The 20,808-nt window shown below is 39.6% G+C and overlaps 1 protein-coding gene across 4 annotated transcripts in view; it reads left to right on the forward strand.

The window, feature by feature from the left end:
• Positions 1-1,784: 1,784 nt before the first annotated feature.
• Positions 1,785-20,808, forward strand: part of HS3ST5 (heparan sulfate-glucosamine 3-sulfotransferase 5) — a 187,528-nt gene continuing 168,504 nt past the window's right edge. For 3 of the 4 annotated variants that reach the window (XM_071806618.1, XM_071806617.1, XM_065834716.2), the window contains exon 1: positions 2,610-2,737. The gene's annotated coding sequence lies outside the window, so the exon portion shown is untranslated. Of the gene's footprint in view, positions 2,439-2,609; positions 2,738-20,808 lie in introns of those variants that run through there. The other variant, XM_065834717.2, reaches the window with a different exon arrangement.

Raw genomic sequence — 20,808 nt, forward strand, 5'->3', positions numbered from 1 at the left:
AAATCCTTGTTGAAAAGTAAGAATTTTTCCTATGCTGCTGTCCACCTTTGTACATATCACCTTAAGCACAGCACAATGTTTTTACTCATAAAATGAACACAGAGTAGCAAAAAAAACCACAGTATATTTCTTTCTTATTACTTTTATTATTGAAGATACCCTTTTTAATTGCAACATGAGAGAGGAGTTTATTATGAAAAGAAAACGGCATGTCTTTAAAATATAAGTATTTGATTGTGTGCTATTGTTGCCTGCCAACAATGAGCTAAAGAGGTTAATGGATCATAGATCTGGCAAACAGCCACACTACCTTCGGCTCGATAAATTTTACTGTGTAAGCTGGGTTATGGTTAGGTGCTTTTTTTTTTTTTTTTAACCAGGACATGAATTGTTGATAAATAAAAGTTAGATTTTATCATTTTTTTTTCCCGAAAACAGCATCACTTATTACTGATCTCGACTCCACAAGCGGGAGGAGCCAGGGAAAGCAGGCGGCGCCCTCCCGCGCTCCCCGACGCACTGTGCCCCCGGACTCGGGCGCTGCGCTCCGCGGCCGCGCTGCCCTCCGCGGCCACCGGCCCGCCCCGCACCGGCCGGCGCAACCTGCGCTGCGCCACTGCGTGCCCGCTTGTTGTGGGCGAGCAGCTGCGCGGCCTAGCGCGGGACTCCGCGGTTATCTCCAAGGTACTGAGGTCCGGCTCCTCTGCTGCCGGACACTACCTGGCCGCGGGGCTCCTGACGCCCCCGGGGTCCTCCGGCGGGCAGCAGCGTCCACGCCCTCGCCCCCTCCTCCCAGTCCCCGCGGTGTCAAACCCTAGGGCCCAAAACCCAGGGGGAGCGCTTCCAGGGGTCTCCTACACCTCCGCGCCCCCTCCCCTCCTCCCGGCAAACTCCATTTGCAACTCAGAAACTATTACCTGGAACCACCTCTCCAGCAAGTGTGTGTTTGGTTTTGGGGGTGGGGTTTTTGGTGATTTTTTCTGAGAGAGAAAGAGATTGAGAGAGAACTACCGTCAGGAGGGAAAAGCACACAAAAAGTGTATAGCTCCCTCTCTCCAATCTTGCATGTTTCTTCGGTACACTGTCGCAGGAGAGAGGCAGCAGCCGCAGCGTTATAATGCAAATCACAAAGCGAGTAACTTTCAATGCTGCTGTGGCTATTTCTGATTTCTTTCCCGAGAACAGGCTTTTTTGGTGTGCATGTTGCTTTTTTTTCCCCTTTCCGTGTGATTGTTATAATTATGCCTTCCCTCCCTTCTCCGCTAGCTCCCCCCTTCTCCCCCAAGAAACCAGGCAATAATGATGCACTGTCCTCGGTCCTTTTCTGCGGGTCATTCCGCTCAGGCAGAAGGTGAGCAGCGTCTGCAGGCATGCGATGGGGCACTGCACCGCTGCCCGGCTGCGGCGGGCCCTCCCCGCTGCTTCCTCATTCCTCCGCCGTTGCTCCCGGGGTCCACCGGCAGCTCTCGGGGGCAGCCGGCTCCCCTCTTCCGCCCCTCGCTTCACCGCCTCCCGCCGCGTCCCGGCCGGTGCAGCCTCCCAACGCCGCCCCAGTGTTTAGGGGAGCCCGACCGCTGCCAGCGGTGAAACCGCTGCGCTCAGCGCAGCGCCGGCGGAGGGCCCTGCCCTGCCCTTTTCTCGGCCGCAGGGCGAGCCAGCAGCACCTGCCTGCGCTGCCCGCCTCAGCGGGCTGCTAGAGAGGGAGGGAAGAAGGGAGGCAGAGAGGGAGGGAGGGAGTGCTCCTGCGTGCGCGGGGAGAGGCTCCGGCTCTCAACTGGGAGCTACCGGCAGCGGCAGCTGCTGTCGTGCTGCACCGCGGGCGGTGGCGGCTCCGGGCGCGGCGGGAGCGCGCCGCTGCCGCGGGACCGCAGCTTTGGGGCAGGGGCCTCAAACCTCGGCCGGGAAGTAAAAACAGAGTTTTGCTGTTGTTTTTTTTTTTCCTTTCCTTTCCTGGTGATTGGGCTTTTTTATTATCATTATTTTTAATCCCTCCTTCCCGCTGCCCCCCATCCCCCGCTCGCTGTGCGTCTGCCACCAGGGAAGATGCGCGCCTCCCCCCAATCCCTTCCCCGGCAGCTCTCGCCGCGGTGGCGGGGCGCGGGGGGCACCGGGGAACCGCGGGGCCGAGGTTGCACTGGGCCGCACCTGGCCGCACCGCGCTGCGCGGACTGCGCCCCCTGAATTCCCCCGCCACTTCCTGCCGCCCCTCGGCGCCTGAGTCTCCGCTCGTTTGTGTCCAGCAACGCGCATACACGCACGGAGGCACTCACTCGCAGCGCTCCGCCGAGCTTCCCAGGCTGCCGAACAGCGCAGCACAGCGCCGCGCAGCCCGCCAGAAGCCCCCTCCTTCCATTCCTTCCTTCCTTCCCTCCGTCCCTCCCTCCCTCTCTCCTCCTCCTCCCTGGCTCCCTCCCGCTTGCCGCTCTGAAGGATGCCCGGTAAGTAGTGGCGAGGACCGGCACCTCTGCCGGTGCGTGATCTGACAGGTTAGGGACCGCTTTATAATGCTGCCGCCCGCCGGGGGGTGGCGCGGGGCGGGGGGGCGAGGGGAGGGGAGATGACAGCGATCCGAGGCAGGAGGCGGAGAGGCTCTCTGGGTGCACCTCAGAAGGACTTTTAGCTGCGTGGCCGGGGCTTGGATGTGGGCGCCGGGGGACGGGGTCTGTGCACCGCAGCGGGCACCGGCCGGGGCGGGGGCACTTCGCCTGCGCTGCGGGTTTCTGCCTGCAGCACGGCGGTGAGTATGGGGCTCCGCGCCTGGCCGGGGTCCCCCGGGGACGGGTAAGGTGTGGAGGGTGCCCTGCCGTGCTGGGGGCTCCCTCCTCGGCGGCTCCGCGCCCTCCTGGGGCTAGGGCGGGCAGTGGACGGTGACCCGGGGACTGTGCCTTGCTTCTCCCCGCTCGGTTTTGTCGACCTCCTGGGGGGCTGCCGCCTAGGTCTGATGCTTCAGGAGCCGCGGTGCCGCTGTCCGGGGGAGAGAGGGAGTTCTGCTGGGCACCTCACCTGCGGAGGGGAGCAGCCAGGGTGTGCGCGCCGGGGCGCGCCGCTGCGCGGGGAGGACAGTGGAGCCCCGGCCGGTGCCCGGCAGCGTGGCGAGAGAGTGCCCGCAGCTTCCCTCCCAGCTCCCCGTCCCGACTGCTCCCTCCCGTGCGCTACAGCGGGCTCCGGTGGCAAAACACTGGTCCCTTAGGGAAGGCTTAATGTTTGCAAAATGTTTGCTATCAAATTAGTGCGTGGCTCTGCTTAGCTGGGGTTTGCGCACGACTGACTCCTCTCAGGCTGGGGTTCAACTCCAGCTAACAAATGCCAGGGACGTCGGGCAAGGGGCTTTTTATTCTTCGAGGCTGCCTGGTGCGATTTGTGGGAAAAGTATATAAAAGCTAACTATTGCTGGAGATTTTTAAGTGGATTTTTCTACATAATTTAAATATTTTTCTTACTTTTACAATGTCTACTTTGACAATGGTATCTTTGCTCACTGTGTTTCTCATCCTGGGTGTGATAACTCTCCTATTAAAGTCAATGGCAAAACTCCCAATTGACTTCAGAGGAAGAAGGTTCTGGCCAATACTGAATACTTTTTCAATGAAAGGGACTGGGCAGAAATCTGAGAGATGGCAAAGTGAGAGACGTATAAAAGAAACTTCATTTTTAAAAGATATCTTTTTAACGAAAGAGGTTTAGTTGCACTGTGTCAGAAATGTCTTCTAGATTTTCATTCTCACTTTGCAGTGGAGAAATATTGGAATGATTTCATGACATGTTTGATATCAAGGTGGACTGAAGCCCATTGTCTTACCCACAAACATTGTAAAGTATTACTACATTATTATCCAGTGCTGTATATATATATATATATATATATTTTTTTTTTTTTTTTCCTCACTAAAGAGTTTGAAGCAGAGGGAGACCAATGAGAGAATTGGATGGGCTCCCATTAACTTCAGTGGCCTGTGGATCAGGCCCAGAAAGGTTCAAAAGAGAAGTAACAAGAGAAATGTAGTACAGTTGGTAAGGAGAGGTGTTGCATAAGCATTTAACTCATATACAGCCTCCCCCTAGAAAGGACAAAAATCTAAATGCATGTCAATTTCTGATCCTGTTTTAAGAACTCTTTCACAACACAGATACAAATATTAAAAAATACTTCTGATTAATAATTAAAAGCCCCATATTTATATGGACTATGGGGAAGATTTTATGCAAAAAAAATCCATTAGCAAATGGAAGTTCTAGTTCACAGAACATCCTCTGTTCAGTCCAGTATTTAGATTGGGAGAAGCCTGATATATAATCAAACATCAAAGAAAATTATTGATATTCAAATGGCAAAAGCTAATTTTACTCCTGCAACCTGACTAACCACTTTCAATTACTTGGAATGCCTTAAAAAGGAAAGTGTGAAATCTGAGTGTTGAAAGAACATTGAAAATGTTGCATGTGGTCAACAACTTGACAAGTATCATAATTACACTCATACTCCATTAAGAATGTGACTATTACATTGATAAGAAAAATAACCATTCTCAGTTATGGTCCAACAATACTGTTTCCCTTCTAAGCACAAGTGTGTGCTGATGAGCAAGTATAAAAAAGTTTGATGTGCTGCATCTCTTATTCACCTTTATTTGTAAGCATCTGGTAGAATTGTCATTGAATTGAACTGTATGTGCCACTGATATTTAACTGTGAACAGATTAAGACATTCATGTTACAATGGGAAAAAAAAGCACTTTAAAATGGACAAGTGCTTCACTGGTTTTCTCTTCTCTCCTTGCAATTACATAGAGAAGACAGAAACCTCCTTTTTAAAATGTCATATTACAGGTTTCTTTCTCATTTCCCTGTGAATTCAAATGTTTATTTTCTCATCTGGCATAAATGGAGCTGGAGGATACATATTTTCTAGATGATCTTTTGAGGTCCCTTCCAATCCCTAATATTCTGTGATTCTGTGATTCTGTGATTTTATGGAACTTTGCATGGAGAAAAATTTTCTTTGAGATGTTTTGTTGCTTTCTATATTCTCCACACTGACGTTTACTAGCACATTGTAATGCCACATCTATTTTTGTTGATAATTCTCCCAATTCAAGTCAAATGTGAAGAATATGGTAATTATTTCCATATTAAGAATTTGGATTATGTTGTTTTGGGGAGAGGTGGTGGCAGTTTTTTTTAAGGTTGAAAGTAATGCTTAATCCTTTTTGCTTGCTTGGATGAAGAGAGTCAGCAATTATAAAAGTGAGGATATATATTTGCATAAATCTTCAGTTTTGTCCTGAGAACCACTGGTTTGAAAGTCTGTATTCTTTTCATGTTGGTGTTCCAATAGTTATTCTTCATACGTGCATATGTAAATGCAGGAAGATGTTCTTGTGAACAGCATCTCCAAAATGGAAAGTTAGGTTTTTTAGGCTTCCCTGTGACTGGAGAGTATGTAAAATTTGAGTTCATTTGGGGTTGAAATAAACCAGAAAATGAAGTGTTAGAAGACTCTGGGAGATTATGCTGGATATCCATTACTCATTTTTAGCATCTTTATAAACCTAATACTGTTTTGAAGAATAAGTGCTGTTTATTTATCTTCATTCAGATATACCTTTTTCTAGTCTATTGCAAATTTGCTCTCCCTTGCCTGGTTCTGAAACCCATTTATGCTGTTGTATTGCTGTGGTTGTTAAGTGAATGGTAGCAAGTGTTTACCAGTCTCTTTGAATCTAGGACACAATTCTAGTGGGATTGTTGAAAGTCACCTGAATTTTGTAATTATTACACCTTTAAAAACTTTTTCAAAATAAATTTGATTGTTAATCCGAGAACACATTTCTCAGTTAATTTATTTAGGACTGTATTCTTCTATCCAGCAATTTAAGAACAAAAACTTCCACTGTAGCTCAGATCAATCAAAATATTGGTTTTAGGTTATACACTGTACATATGGAACCTGGCATGTAAAGCAGATGGTATGTAAAATTATGCATTGCCTGTCTGGAGAGCCATACAATATCTAAATGCAGTGCAACAGAAAAAGGAAAGAGTGTCACATGCAACTTAAAATATCAATTACTGGCCTATGTCTAGTCTCAACCGCACTTTGTTCTCCTGTGTGTGTGTGTGTGTGTGTGTGTCTGTCTGTCTGTCTGTCTGTCTGTCTGTGTCTGTGTGTGTCTGTGTGTGTGTGCGTGCGTGCGTGCGTGTGTGTGTGTGTGTGTGTGTGTGTGTGTGTGTGTGTGTGTGTGTGTGTGTTCAATTTTCTCTTCAGTCAGGACATTTCTTTGACAATATGATCTTCCCTAGAAAAGCATGCAGATTGAAATGATATGCTACTGACTAAATGAAATGAAGATGGATATACAGGAAAAACTAGTTTAGTTTAGTTTGAGTTCAGAATACAAAAGCATGCAAATTAAAAAAAAAAAAAAATCAAGAACAGAACTTTGAATCTTTTAAGGCAAATGGACACACACCATTCGCTACCAATATTATGTTTTTCTCTGTTATTTATGCACTTGTTTTGCCCAGCTCAGAAATAACACTTAATAGTATTCTTTCCTGTTACATAAATGCTATTAGCTCTGCACACCTTCTCAAGTATTACAAGTCTGCACAAAGTTTCTTCCTAAACAAACAAGCATTGCTGTGCATTGTTAACACAATCAGATGAAATGGTAATTGCAGAAAGATTCACATCAGCAAAACCCTTAAATAAATATTAGTCTTAAAGCATGTGCTGACCTCAAAGGGACCTAATCACTTGTTTTGTTGAACAAAGATTCTTTCATGATCAATGACCATGAATAGTAATAATTTTCCCAAGTTTGTTCAAGTGTCTAAACCTGAAGTTATGAAATATTGTCAGCATTAGACAATTTTAATTTTTAACTTCCAGGGCAAAAAACTTTAAATGCTTCTACTTTTTTGTTTGTTTCTTTTTCTTTGGTCTACTTTAGAAGACCTTCAAGCTATTAACTGTTTTAGAAAGAGTTGCATAGCTGTAATTTTTGATGTTGCTAATCAAAATTAACTTTTATAGATAAGATGTGAAGGGTGAAGTTTATAATGGACTACCACAAAGAGAACTCCAAATATAATGTCAGGAACTAACATCCAATTTTGTAAAAGCCAGTCATTTTTCAAGGAGAAAGATTGAAGGGATGCTCCCATATTTAAATTGTTGAATATGCCCAAACATTTTTGAGGCTTTTTTAAGGTACCTGAGTTCATGTAGAATATTTCACACTGGGGAAAGAAAAAAAAAAAAAGGTAATTCCTGTACTTTTTATGCACTACTATCTTTAGTCCTTATGCATCTTATTGCTTGCAACAGTGTTGTTTGAGAAAATACAGCCTTCTGTCTGGGGGATTGAAGTAACACATTTGTCCTAATATGTTACAGAACAGTGTCTATCAATCTGTTTCTCTTTTGGAGATGAAAGAACTTTTATCCATTCAAACCACTGTAATACAATCTTGTATTATAATGGCTCAAACAATCTTGGCTGCACACAGTTTCTGGAGTCTCCAAAGGACTGTCATAAATAAAACTATTAGACCATATTACAGCAGACGTGGATTCAGGGTCTACCAAGGAATGACAGGATTTTATATTACAGCACAAATTGCTAAAAAAAGCCTGCAAATACCAAAAATGTTTGGTAGGAGGACTTCATAAACCAATTTTTACATATATATATATGCCATTCTTCTTTACAACTATATGAAGATGATTTTAATAGCAATGGTTTAATCATATGTAGAATTAAGTGGAAACTGAGCCAATGAGTAAGGGATTTGTGCTTCGTAACAACTACTTAAGCTTGCTCAGCAACATGTAAACTTTCTATACTAGCTGATGGACTTTCAACTTACATCAAAACCTCCCTTTGCAACCTGGCATTGCTGTTGTGATGACAGCATTAGAAAACTGGCATCTCATGGGAGACAAGTCAGTTTACATCAGTGGAAACAGATTTACACTGGATCCTGTCTTCTGTGCAGGCAGGTTTGGTTTTGGCTTTTTCTGTTACCATATACTATTGACTCCAGAAGGTACGACTTTTTCCAGATATACAGACACAACTGAGTTTAGCAAAAACCTAAATGAATCTATTTAAAAAGTTGGAAATGGTGAAGACATGGCAAAATGAAGTAGAAGTATGTAAGGATGTGTATTGTTGGGTTTTTTTAAGGGAGGAAAAATACACTCTTTCATGAAATGCTCTTAAAACGTAAGTAAAACATAAATGCAACTGAGGTTAAAAATAATATCATGAAAGTTGTGTTACCTAACAAGTTCTGGCCATGAGAGAAATAACTAAAGCTGATGTAACGATAAGATGGGAGCTTGAAAAGAAGACAAAAGCCAAAAAACAACCATTTCCAATGTTGGAAATCCAAATAGCCTTAGGAGATTTTACGCGTATTTGTATACACATTTATTTGTGTATACATGTACATATTTATTATTTTTTTTCCCTAATATCAAGATCTCTATAATTACCTACTTTGTTACTGTCTTGTTTCCTTACCCCAGCAGGGATTTGTTGGTTGTTCTTCCTTTCTGCCTATGAAATTACAGAGGAATATATGACAGCACAATAAATAGCTGAGAGTGGTTAAACTGTTTCCTGAAGGTAAAACAGCAGGGTCCAATGGTTCTCCTGCAGAATGTTTTAAACCCAAAGCTATAAATAATAGCCAGGGCTGCCAAAAAAAAAAAAAAAAAAAAACCAAAAAAAAAAAACACCACACACAAAAAAACCTGAATCCTGAAAAAGGGTAAAAAAAAAAAGAATCCTCACTTCAGTGTCTGAAGCCAATGTTGCATTATGTCCTGAGAAGACATGAATCTGAAAGATGTTTTACCAGCTACAGGCTAGTGTCATCTAAAATCATAGTCAAGATCCTCCTGTTAAGACTTGAAAAAACGACTATAGTCTTACATTGAAGAACTAGGAAAGATTAGCAGTGAATGTAATGTGGAGCTTCAGGAAGATGGAAGATGACAGTAGAGCAGAGGAGTATTTAATACAGCACAATGTTATTTATATGTACCATGTTTTAAATATCAACTTTAGATGCTGAAAAGGCAGCTGATTGGAATGAGTGGAGATAACTTTGGCATATCAGAAGTAAGATTTGGGGAAAATCATTTCAGATAATTTGTTGTTGTATGTCCTCATGTTTGTAACTGCTGCATAAGTATAAATAATGTCAGAGGTGGCAGCAAATCCTTCCTATTTATAATTTCACATTCGTGACTCTTGTAAAAGGATTAATCTCCAATGTAAAGTAAAACAGATTTGCAGTAGGAAAAAAGTCGATAAATGTGGAGTCTATTGGTATAGCCAAACAACATACTTTTATTTATCTTCTAGTGGAAAATTACATTCCTGAATGGTGATGCACAATCTGGCTAAAATAATCTATTATAATCTTTTTGGTAAATAATGCTGAAATTGAAAATATGACTGATAAGCTTTTAACCAATCACAGAGTTTTTACTCAGAGGTAGAAAAGAGTTGAGGAGAATTAGAGAAAATTCATTTTTGATTCCAAGTTCTCAGTTTGCATGTACCAAATAATTCCAGCTACAACTGACATTGCTAACCTGTCTTTCAGTATCCTAGATTCAATGGTTTCTGACCTAAGAATGAATTTAGTTTCCTTCAGATATAGAACCAAGGCCAAACAACCCAGGCTTCAAGAAGGTGAATTGTGCAACTGCAGAAAATGGAAACCCAGGCTTTCATTCAGATCTATCTAAGAACATCTTTCATTTCTGTGGTTGCTTTCCCAGCAGTTTCTCCAGGACTGCTCCCTGGCTGCTAGTAAGGTAGATCCAGGTGAACATGAATCAGGAGCTCTTTCCTCCTTATGTGTCAGACCTGCAGTGTTGTAACTGCCTTTGCTTCTCTCCTGGAGGCTATCAAAGAGACTATTGATGGTGTAGATGCTTCAGAGACATTTTTGTATACCTGCACCTTACACAACTTAACAGCAAGAAATAACAGAAGATTAATTTCATGACAGAAATATTACTTACCAGTATTATCCCTGAATAGGAATTATTTGCTTTAACAAAAATGGATTGAATAAGATGTATCTGTCATTCAGATTTGCCAATTTCCTTCTTCTGTAACAAAGCAAACTGGAAATTTTTGCTTTGTTTCAGAACCAAATAGCATAGAAGTTTCTCAAAGATATGTCACTTTTCTGCTTTTCTTGTTGGAGAAGCATGCAAGAGTTTCATCAAGAAAAAGAGAAAGAAAAAAAAGGATAAAAATATTTTTAAACTTCCAAACAATTTGCTCTTTTACACAAAGTAAATATATCTGATTAATGCTTCTTTATTAACTGCCTTGAAAATATTTTGTATTAAATTTTAAAAATCTATTTTTAATGTCACGTCAGAATGGATCAAAACTTTTCATTAAAAAAAAATCTTGTCTTAGAAGATGTTTCAGTCAGTTCTCATGGAAAACTTGAAGTTGGTTGAAATTTCTTTGAAATTTATATTTTTCAGGCATACAAGTTCCTTGAAATCAAAACTGTCTGTAGAAAAGACATGTTTTCATACATTTTCTGTGTGCTGTGATCAGATATGTATTTAAAGATCCATTTTTTTTCTTACCATCTATTGGGTGATTTTTGATAGAAAATAAAAAAAAAAAAAGAAAAAAAATCTCCAAAATATTGACTCAAGACTCTTGATTTGTCCCTAATCGAAATGTTTTACTTTCTAAACTGTTCAGATTTTAACTTCCTTTTGCAATTTTCAAGAAGAATTTCAAAAGCTTCAAACATTTTTCCTAGTGGGAGAAATCTTTTTACCCAGTTCTAGAGAACACACCATTGGGTAGATCATGTTTTCAGTCTTTTGGATAAAGTAGAAGTATTGGAAAGGTAATCAGGTGCTTTCTTGGAAAGGCACTTAGTAGTTGAGGGTTACTTATTATTTAATACTGAATACAGCTCATGCAGTGAGGCAGACTTCAGACGATAACAGAAAGAGGGAAGTATCTCTTTGCCATAACTAAAGAAAATAGTGGGAAACCAGGTGTTTCTTTTTAATAACTTTAAAAGGAAAATGTCCTCTGACCAAACTGCATTTAGGCTCAGGTTGTATGTTAAAAAGACACTTAGTAGCCAACTGAAAATAAATCTATTTTACTTAGTTTACTGTTTCAGGAATTTAAGTTGAATATGTGTTGTTTATGTGACTTGACATGTATCAGTAAGTAGTGCTTATGGAGGAAACAGCTTGCTTCAGGACTCAGAGGTCTATCAGCACCGGTGCACTGGATCAATATGGAAAGCACAGTGTAAATCCCCAGCACAGTGGTAGGCAGAAGCTGGCCACTCACTTCTGTTTATCCCTCAGGGACACAATAGAACAGATTTGTCAGGGTTTGTCTCCTTTATTCCAGTAATAATGAGAGACTAATGGGGAATGTTTACTGTTGGGAGACTAATTGTGAACGTTTGTTGTTGTTTAGACTTTTTTTTTTTCTATTACAGCCGCATTTCTTCTCCTTGCCTATGTTTTTTATGAATAAACTGAATGATGCAAGGCCTCCCTCTAGCCTGGAGGCCAGCTAAGCGTGGCCACTTCCATATGGTTAAGCTCCCTTAGCCCCCGAGCACAGGCTGCAGCCAGACTGCCTCTTGAGACTGGTCCTCAGGCTGGGCTAGTGCCCTAACTCTGCCCGGGAAACCCCTGGGAGATGGCTCATCAAGTAGCCAAGATCAAAAGAGTGTCAAGGATTGCCCTGAGATTTTATATTTTAGGAAAAAAAAAAACACAAACTACAACAAAACAGTTCTAGTACATGGATTCATGCCCTAGCACTATTTATTTCATTTGCATAGATGTAGTCTTAGTATTATTTAGGTCAGTATGACTCCAAATCCATACGCAATGTTTATTCACTTCACTCGTTAGGAATGAACTTCACTGATTTAAGTGGTGTTACTACAGCACAGCATGATGTTTTTACAGATCGTGTAAAAGGGGCTTCATATTTGTTTGTAAGCAGTCATTACTGTGGTATATGCAATAATGTTCTGAGAATAGTGGAAGATTTAAACATGCTAAAATGTCTTAGAAAATGCTAGCTACTTTTCTGCATACTTTCATTATTTGTAGTTGTGTTTATCACTGAATGCTGGGGCCAGTTTATCCAGAAATCACTGTTATAGGAGAACTATTACCTATTTACAGTGCGTTTGTAATCAGAAGTTTGTAAGGTATTGAAAAATCTGGTTTAGAAAAGTAAGAGTACAAGCACTTCTTCTCAAAGATGTATTCCTAACTTCTGCCAGAGAATGCAAACAGAGACAAAAAAACCCTTATTTGGTAGAATGTTCAGTATTCTGTGTGTCAGAAAAAAAGTCATGACAAACCTTTTAGGATGCGGTCTCAGAAATCAAACTCCTTTAAGCTTTAAAATATAGGCATTCTCAGCTAACTGAAAATTATGCTTACACACAGTAGCTGGATAACATTTTAATAAGTAATTTTATGACAGTGGACTAATTGTGTAACAAGAATAATATTTTGGTTAGTTGTGAAAGAAAAATACATTAATTTATAGTGGTTCTTATCACTGTTTTTTATTTATTGGTATTTAGCATCACTGCTACATCTTCTGCAACATCTACAAGTCATCTTTACTCTTCATATTCTGTTGGTGAGATTTTGCAGGGCTTTATGATCCTTTCACCAATGCAGAACAGCACAGCTTCAAAAATAGTGAAAATCAGTCTGGGTGTGGGTAAATAAAAGTGTAGTCTGGGAGAGGTTCTGCTTCTCAGTGTAATCCTTCAGTACCAGTTTTGTGGTTCATGGGTTACGTACATAAATTAAAGTACTCCTGGGGGAAAGTCACCTAGCAGAGAGAGAATAGTTTCCTACCAGTGGTAAAATAATTGCCTCCAAATGCCGTGACCCCACGTGTGTGGTGAGACTGAATCTCAGGGAGAAGGTCATTAGGTCCCAGTGCCTTCTCTGGACAATACTTTCAGTTAGGGCTCTGGCAAGCTGTGTTGATTTAATACCTTTGGTATTATAGTTTCAAAATGGGAGAGAGAACAGACCTAAATCTTTTAGACATTTCTTCCTCTAAGTGACGCTTTTAGGATATATATCAGGGGAGTTTCAAGGACTCTGATTTAACTATTTCATAACTACATAAATAATGAACCTGATGGATCCAATGTACAAAAAAAAAAATCTGAAAGTGATAAACAGACAACAGTCAAATATCAGTTTCACTATCCAGTAGGAGCTATTTGGTCTGACCAACAAAGAAGTGAACAATTTTGTAGAAAACTGAACCTTTAGTATACCAGGATTTTGAGCACAGCTTTGATTTGAAAGTTGGAATGACATGCAAGTCACTTACTTTGCTTTCCTATTGAAATCACCGAGTTCCCTACAATTCTTCACGCTTGGAATATAATATATAATATGCAACTCCATAAGTATATGTCAAAACAATAGGATAGTAACAGATATTTAAAGACCCCTGGTATAATCTGAGAAAGGTATGGTATGATTATTCATGATATACCTGTATATATTGATTTTTAATATATTTTTCAATATATATTGAAATACATTGAATATTAACACATATATATATTGCACACTCATACGAAAATATAAACGCATTTTATCACTAGGTATGGGATTTAATGATTAAAGAGAACTGAGTGTGTCCTAAAAAGTTTAACTTCTTTATCAGTGATACTTAAAAAGGAATAGTTAAATAAATAACTCCAAAGCAGGCCTGGGGCTTCTTTGGTGTGTGGCTGAAGCCTGTCTCCTAACTATAATTCATGTTCTAAAGAGCATCCTGCTCCTTGTATCCTGCTGTGATGGCTCTGGTGACTCTGCCTTTATCTCTTCTCTCCCTTCAGTTTGGTGTGTGGGGATGTCAGCTCTCAGTTGATGGATACAAATAACGAAGTCCAGAGTAAGAGGAACTCTTACCAAATAGTTACTAATGGAAAGTGGACTAGTAACCAGTCTCAAATCTGGGGTAGACACAGAATTTACCACAAGTTTAAAATTTATTTAAGTGTCTTTATTTTGAAGATGAGGCTTTTTAACCTGGCCTATTTATTGGAAAAAGACCTAGAATTATGAACTAGCTCTGCAAATCTCTTTGCAGACTGCCTCAATACCAAAACATCATCATTTGTGGCAATAAGTGTAAGCATCTATTAAATATTTCAGTCTGTGTTATAAAGGTACTTTGAACAGATGTTAGGTTGAGACATCCAGGGAGAAAGATCATGACCCGTTTGGTGACAATGTGGTACCAGTGTCAGTAGCTTCCTATAAACTATGAAAATGCAGCTGTTACCCTGGCCAAAATTGTATCTTCCTCTTGTCTGCTTTCATTGGGCAACAAGCCTGACTCTGATCCCCCCGAACTAACCTTGAAGCTGCTGTTACGGTAATGGAGACCTCTCTATTAGCCTGGTCCTGCAACCATTTGGCACACGCTATAGCAAAATTGTTCTAGCCCGACGGTGTCGGCTGCTGCTTCAAAAGTGATACTGTCCACTTATAACTCAAAAGTATAACTCTGTCATACATACGCTTAGTGCAGTATGGTTCTTAAAAGGCATTTTAATGCGCTGGCATTTTAGTTCGTAGGCCTCTGGGGTCAGGTTGAAAAATTACACTAATGCTGAATTTACTCTGATATTCTGGGCAGCCTTCTGAATTTTAAATAACTATCCTCAGAAGGCCATGCTTTTCAAAAATTATCTTGAAAACTGCACACAGAATTTTAAACTGAGTTCAGTTAATAGCACACTGATATGCAGACTGAAATTTATAAAAATGCAGAGTAAGAATCTCTGAATTTATATATACCAGCAGTTATTTTAGTTTCCATTATGTGAGTGAAAGGCCCATAGATTGCTAACTATATGAGTTCTGTGCTACTGTTATTATTAATATGTGCATCTGAATTAACTATTCTGCGTTGTTGGTTTTCTAGTTGACTGCCTACTCAAATATGTGGGATTTTTTTGAAACCTATATGCAAAATTATCCTTTTATAATCTGGAATTAGGCAAGGTGAAATTTAAAGGTCTCTTTTTTCAAACAACAGCATACCTTAATCCATTCCCTTACTTGTATAGAAAGAAAAAAAAAAAAAGGTTACTGCCTCTTTGTCTTGAGAAAGATTTATGTAAGTATTTCATATGTAGCTTATCCAGTATTTGCTGCTTCTTCCAGTGCTCTGTTGTGCTGTTGTGTGATTCTCATCACTGTGATCCTCATGCTCCCAGCATGTGTTTTACACCTTCTTCTTCTGCTGTAGCTTCTTATACTGTGGAATTGAATCCAATGATTCTTGCTTGTCCAGCCCAACTCATTGGGCTCCTCCTCCGGTCCTCTACCACTGCCGCCAGTCTGACCCTGGTCTCGCCCTCAGACTCTTCCCAAACCACAGACTGCAGCGGGCATCCAGCCATGGAATGGGACCAGCTTTTGGGCACAAAATAAACCCCACTGCTTCTAGGCAGGGACTGCAACCCATTAGCCATCTGTTCTGTTGGATTGTTAGGGATAAAGACTACCCAGAGGTAGTTTTTAGCAAGACCTTCAGCAAGTGTACCTTTCTGGTTTCTCTGAACCCTGTCTTGCCGACAGCCTTAGAGGCATGTTAGATCTAACCTTCTCTGTGTTGAAAGCAAACTTTGAAAAGCTGAAAACAGTTCCCATCTCACAGCATATCCTCTTACTCAGCTTGGCTGGAGCTGTTCTCCTTTGGGAGGAGGTCTTTTTGAGCCAGAGGGAAAGGAAAGATGAGTCCAATATATTCCTTGTTCTACCAGCTGCCACCAAATGTATTCATCTTCCCTCCAAGGAACTATGAGTCCAGATCTATTTGCACTATGCACCCTGATGAGACAGAGTGACATCTTCCATGACAGGTGATGAGGCTGTGGTTTCAACCTCTTTTTTTTTTTTTTTTTTATCACATCTAACGAAGGATGCCAAAACAGATGTGTTTCACTGTTGTCCTTTCAGGGGCAAAATGAAGTAAAAAGCCTAGCGTGGCTGCTTGCATACCTTGACTGAGGGGAAAAGATATTCTTTGACTTCCCAGATAAGTCACAGTCTTTTCTGAGTGTTCCAGCAAACTCGAGAAAGAAGGTTTAAAAACTACTTATCTACCCTGTGTTGGAAAAAGCTTATTAGCTTCAGCATGTGTTCAGCCCTCAGCCAGTTAGCAAAGAATTTCTAGCATGCTTCTTTGGCTCCTTCTAAGATCATGTCTTGTTTTCAGATTGACAGCAAACTGTGCCTGGCAGTGACATCTGCAAACTACTCTTTCTGGGGCTGAATGGTTGTTTTTGTGCTAGACGTGTGATGCATAATACACCAGTTCTGCTCTTTGAGTAGAAGGAGGGCACAGTCTGCTTTAGAGGGTTTATTTTTTCCTTGTCCTGGTCTACAATCATTGGCTTCTTAGGAACTGGGTGACTTTTTTTGGTAGTTAGTTGAGGTAGATGATGGTTCTGATTCTCCACAGTAGCATTTTGGTACAAATATGCTCTAAACAATGCAGATAAGAAAGTAATGATAGTACTTTTTATTCTTCACAAAACAACCCCACAAATAATCCATTACTTCAGTATACAAACTGTGCTGTTAATATATATAAGCATACAGTTGTATAGAAGATGTAAAAGTATATCAAGAAATCATTACGTCTTTTGACATCTAGACACCTTTTCAAGAGTTGCGGTCCTTATGGGGACAGAGTCCTCCTGTCAAACTACTCTGCTTGACTAGATGTCCATTCCTCATTTAGGAATACCCTTGCTGAGGAAAAAAAAAAAAAAAAAAAAGAGAAAAAAAAAAGATTCAAAATGGCATCTCATTGCCTTTTTCTTCCTTTTGGGAAGTACACATAAAGTTGTACCTCTTTTTGTGAACTATAATTGTGATTGTTATCCAACAGATTCCAGTCCTGAATAATGAAATACTATATTACTTGCTTTTGTCATGTTAAATGATCCATCACATTTCTTCACTTATATGAAGAATGACCTATACTTTCTTAACCTTTCCTCTCTCACAGATCTTGACACAGAATTTCAGTGTCACAAGAAGAATATAACAACATTACCTCTATGCAAAAGTAATCAACTTTATCATATTCTCAGTAGCATCACACTTTCACCTTTCTCAAAATTAGATTACATTAATAAATTGGTGTTTGTTCCAATCATAATGGAAAACTATGACTACTTAACATGCTCATGCCTTCCTTGTAACTGAAATTTGCAAATATTAATGAGATCATACTACTGTTCTGTCAATAAATATTATCAACTGAGTTCATTTATGTGGAGGCCTTGGGATTTCTACAGAATGATTTTACATTGTCGTTCTAAAGATCTTATTATAAACTGAACAGACCCTGAGTAACTTTTTTAATTAACTCAAGTCCTCTCAAACTTTATATAACATGTCACTGGGTATAAAGTATACAGCTCTTGCACATGGAAGCAGACAGAATGCACACGGATGTGACTGTTCCTTATGAAGAGTTACAACTATTTGGAGCCTTGTGGTTGCTTCCCTAGCTGAAAGTAAGTTAATGTTGAATAATCTAGACCCATTCCACATGTAACTTGTTCCTGAATGAATATGTGTCTCTCCTGGGTAAAAAAAAAATCAACCAGCACTGTCTCTGGGAGACACAGCTCAAAGCTCCTACCTAGTTCTTATGTAGCAGCTTTGCAAGAAACAGCAACACTGTTGTTAACAAACTCCTAGTTACTCAAGCAAAGCTGCTGGAAGGAGATGCCTCCCTTTACATAGAGCCTGAAGTCGCTAAAGCTGAACACTTGGACATGTACAGGGACCAGGGGCACTGTAGGTAATAGCACCACTTGTTGACATCTGCCATAAAAAATATAATAATCAGAGTGGTTCTAACTACCTTAGTTATGTTTAATAACATGTAAGGTGTCAACACTCTTTTTTGAAGGGGTTATAATTTTCTGAAAATGTCCCTGAACTGAAATTTCCAAGACGGGCCCATTGCTGGAAGTACCTGGAAAATTAAAGGAAATTGGTTTCTCTTTTTACCTTTAAGGAAAACTCCACAATCATGTTAATCATTAAAAAGCAAAATACTTGAATATTTTGAATGCATGTGGAAACTGACATTTCCAGGGTGGAAAACTGAAAAAGTTAAATCCAAAACCATCACCCAAATAAATCTTTCTTTAAATATATTGGGCCATTTCGGTGACATTTGGCTGAGCTCCAGTTTTTTGAAAAGAATGTAGTGCAAGATTTTTCTCTAAACCTATGAATAAATGTATTTCTATATATATTTTTGTAATTATTTGAAATATACTGGGCATTCAAAGGAATGAAAGAGATCTCTTGTCCTCTGTATTTGGCATGAGAGGTGTCCTAATGTGCATTTTCAGCTTTTCATTGAAGAAGAATGCTATCCTGTGGATTGCTTACAGAAAATGGGAGAGTCTGTATCTGAGACAGACAGTCAAATGACATTGTATAATACACAGTCAGCATATTTCAAATAGAAGTCTTTTTTCTCTTGTTAGCTTCATCTCATTATTTTTCTTTAAAACAACATCACCAGATAACCTTGGAAAAATCCTACTAACAGTCTATCTAGTGAGAGAAAATTAAAGCTGTCATTGCACAAATATGTAAACTTAGTAAAAATAACTTTTATTACAACTATTACTTCCCAATTTTCTGTGCCCTGTGTTTTGAAAAAGGTCAGATTAAATTATCGTATTTTTTTCTTCTGACCTTAGAATCTGTGTCAGCACATTTTATTTTTTATTGAAATCTGGCACTGACATTTCTCTGCTGCTTCTCTGAAGCAGCACTCCTTTATTTTTGAGTGAAAGCAGAAAATTTGGGGAAAAAATAATAATAAAAAAAAAAAGGCATAAGTCTCTACCTGCGACCATGACAAAGAAAATTTAAAAAAAAAAAAAGTGATTGGCACTTAGATTTTACTATCTGACATAGTCAAATTTTAGGTGTGAATAGTCATATTGCAAAGCTCTTTGTATCTGCACTAGGCCTGAATTAGCCTTTGTGATGTACAAGAATTCTGGCTTCATTTCCAATTGCCTGAATCCTGCTACTAAACTAAGCCATCCCATTTTTTTTGCCAGTTAATTGAGGAAGATCTTCTGTGCTGTAGGAGACTTTCTGAAGAAATATGACATCAACATAGTTTAAATTAAGAGAGATCTGAAAATAATCAGTATCCCATCATTCAAATAACTTTCCTGGTAACAGAAATTCATAAAATCATAGTATGACTTTCAGTGTCATATCTGAATTGCTCTCACACCCAGAGTATTTCCCTAGTATACTCATTGAATTTTCCAAAACTACATTTATGACTAAATAGTGTATGAGCTAAGGAATTATTAAAAAAAAAAAAAAAAGAAATTAATCTTCTTCATTGTATTCATTTCAGATAAATAAGTAGGGTATTAATTAATAAAATACATTCCAGAAACCATTACAGTTGATTTCTCTGTCACATTCCAGGACTTCTTTTTGGTTTGTTTGGTTGGTTTTTTTCCCCTAAGTTTTATATTTGAGTTTAATTATTCTACAAATGCTATTGCAACATTCGGTGCAGAGACAGAACGGGAAAAAGTGAAGATGTCTCCAAACTGCACCTGCACAAGATTCTCCTTCCTATGAAATTATAAAAATAGCTGCTCTTCATTTTTAATTGATCATATATTCAGAATATTATCACATCTGTGTTTTTCATAGGAGCATGTCCATAGGCTGTGCCAGTGTGAGATTAAATACTTAGTTGTATATTTCAATCTTTTACTTTCTTTACATATATAAACAAATTCATGAACAGGCATATATATAATTTCAACACGGACTGAGTTTTGGAAAGATATTCAACTACTGCTACCTTAATATTTAATACTAGTTTTAAAAATTATATATGTAAGTATAAATTGGAATAATTTTTTTTAGACTTTTCTATCATTAAAACTTGTTACTTTGTACATTCCTGTAGGATGTACAGTTGAGCAAATTAAGTTTTCGTCTAGTTGAGTTACTGAATTTATTTTTCTCCCTTTTATATATCTGTGCATTTTTGTTTTTTGAAATGTGATATTCCAAGTAATTTATAAGGAGACATAAGATACCTAATGGGACTGAAAGTGTTCATATATTCAGTAAAAAAGGATGTTACTCGACCAGTAAGAGAGAGATGCCTGTACTAGAGATGGTCAACAGCTCCTTTTGTCTTTTAATATGGTTGAAACCATGGGCTTCTCTCTCCTAAGACAGACACTATTTCATAAAACTCTCTCATCTCTTAGCTCACACACCTAACAGTTGAATATGTGACCAGTGACTGGAAAAAATGAATTTTATTTGATGTTATGTCATAATTAGACCAAATTATAATGATTTCCAAAATAAAGAAGATGCTCTTTTGGGATATTCTTTCACGACCTGAACGTTAAAAGATATTTTAAAGAAAATCGGGGAAAAATAAAAAGAGAAGCTTTACCATATCCAGCCTAAGGACTCTTCAGGTATTTCCTGCTCCTAACACGAGAGAACTAACTGTTTATCTTTTCTATTGAAGCTGGGTACTCCACAGTATTTACTTGTGTTACAGAGTGGGTAGAAAAGAGAATGGTGCATATTCATTCCCATCATGGTAAGAGAAGCATGATCCCATAACATTGCTGTCACAAAACACAGAAACTTTGCCTTCCTTT

Source organism: Patagioenas fasciata, chromosome 3 (genome assembly GCF_037038585.1).
Source record: "Patagioenas fasciata isolate bPatFas1 chromosome 3, bPatFas1.hap1, whole genome shotgun sequence".
Classification (NCBI taxonomy): domain Eukaryota; kingdom Metazoa; phylum Chordata; class Aves; order Columbiformes; family Columbidae; genus Patagioenas; species Patagioenas fasciata.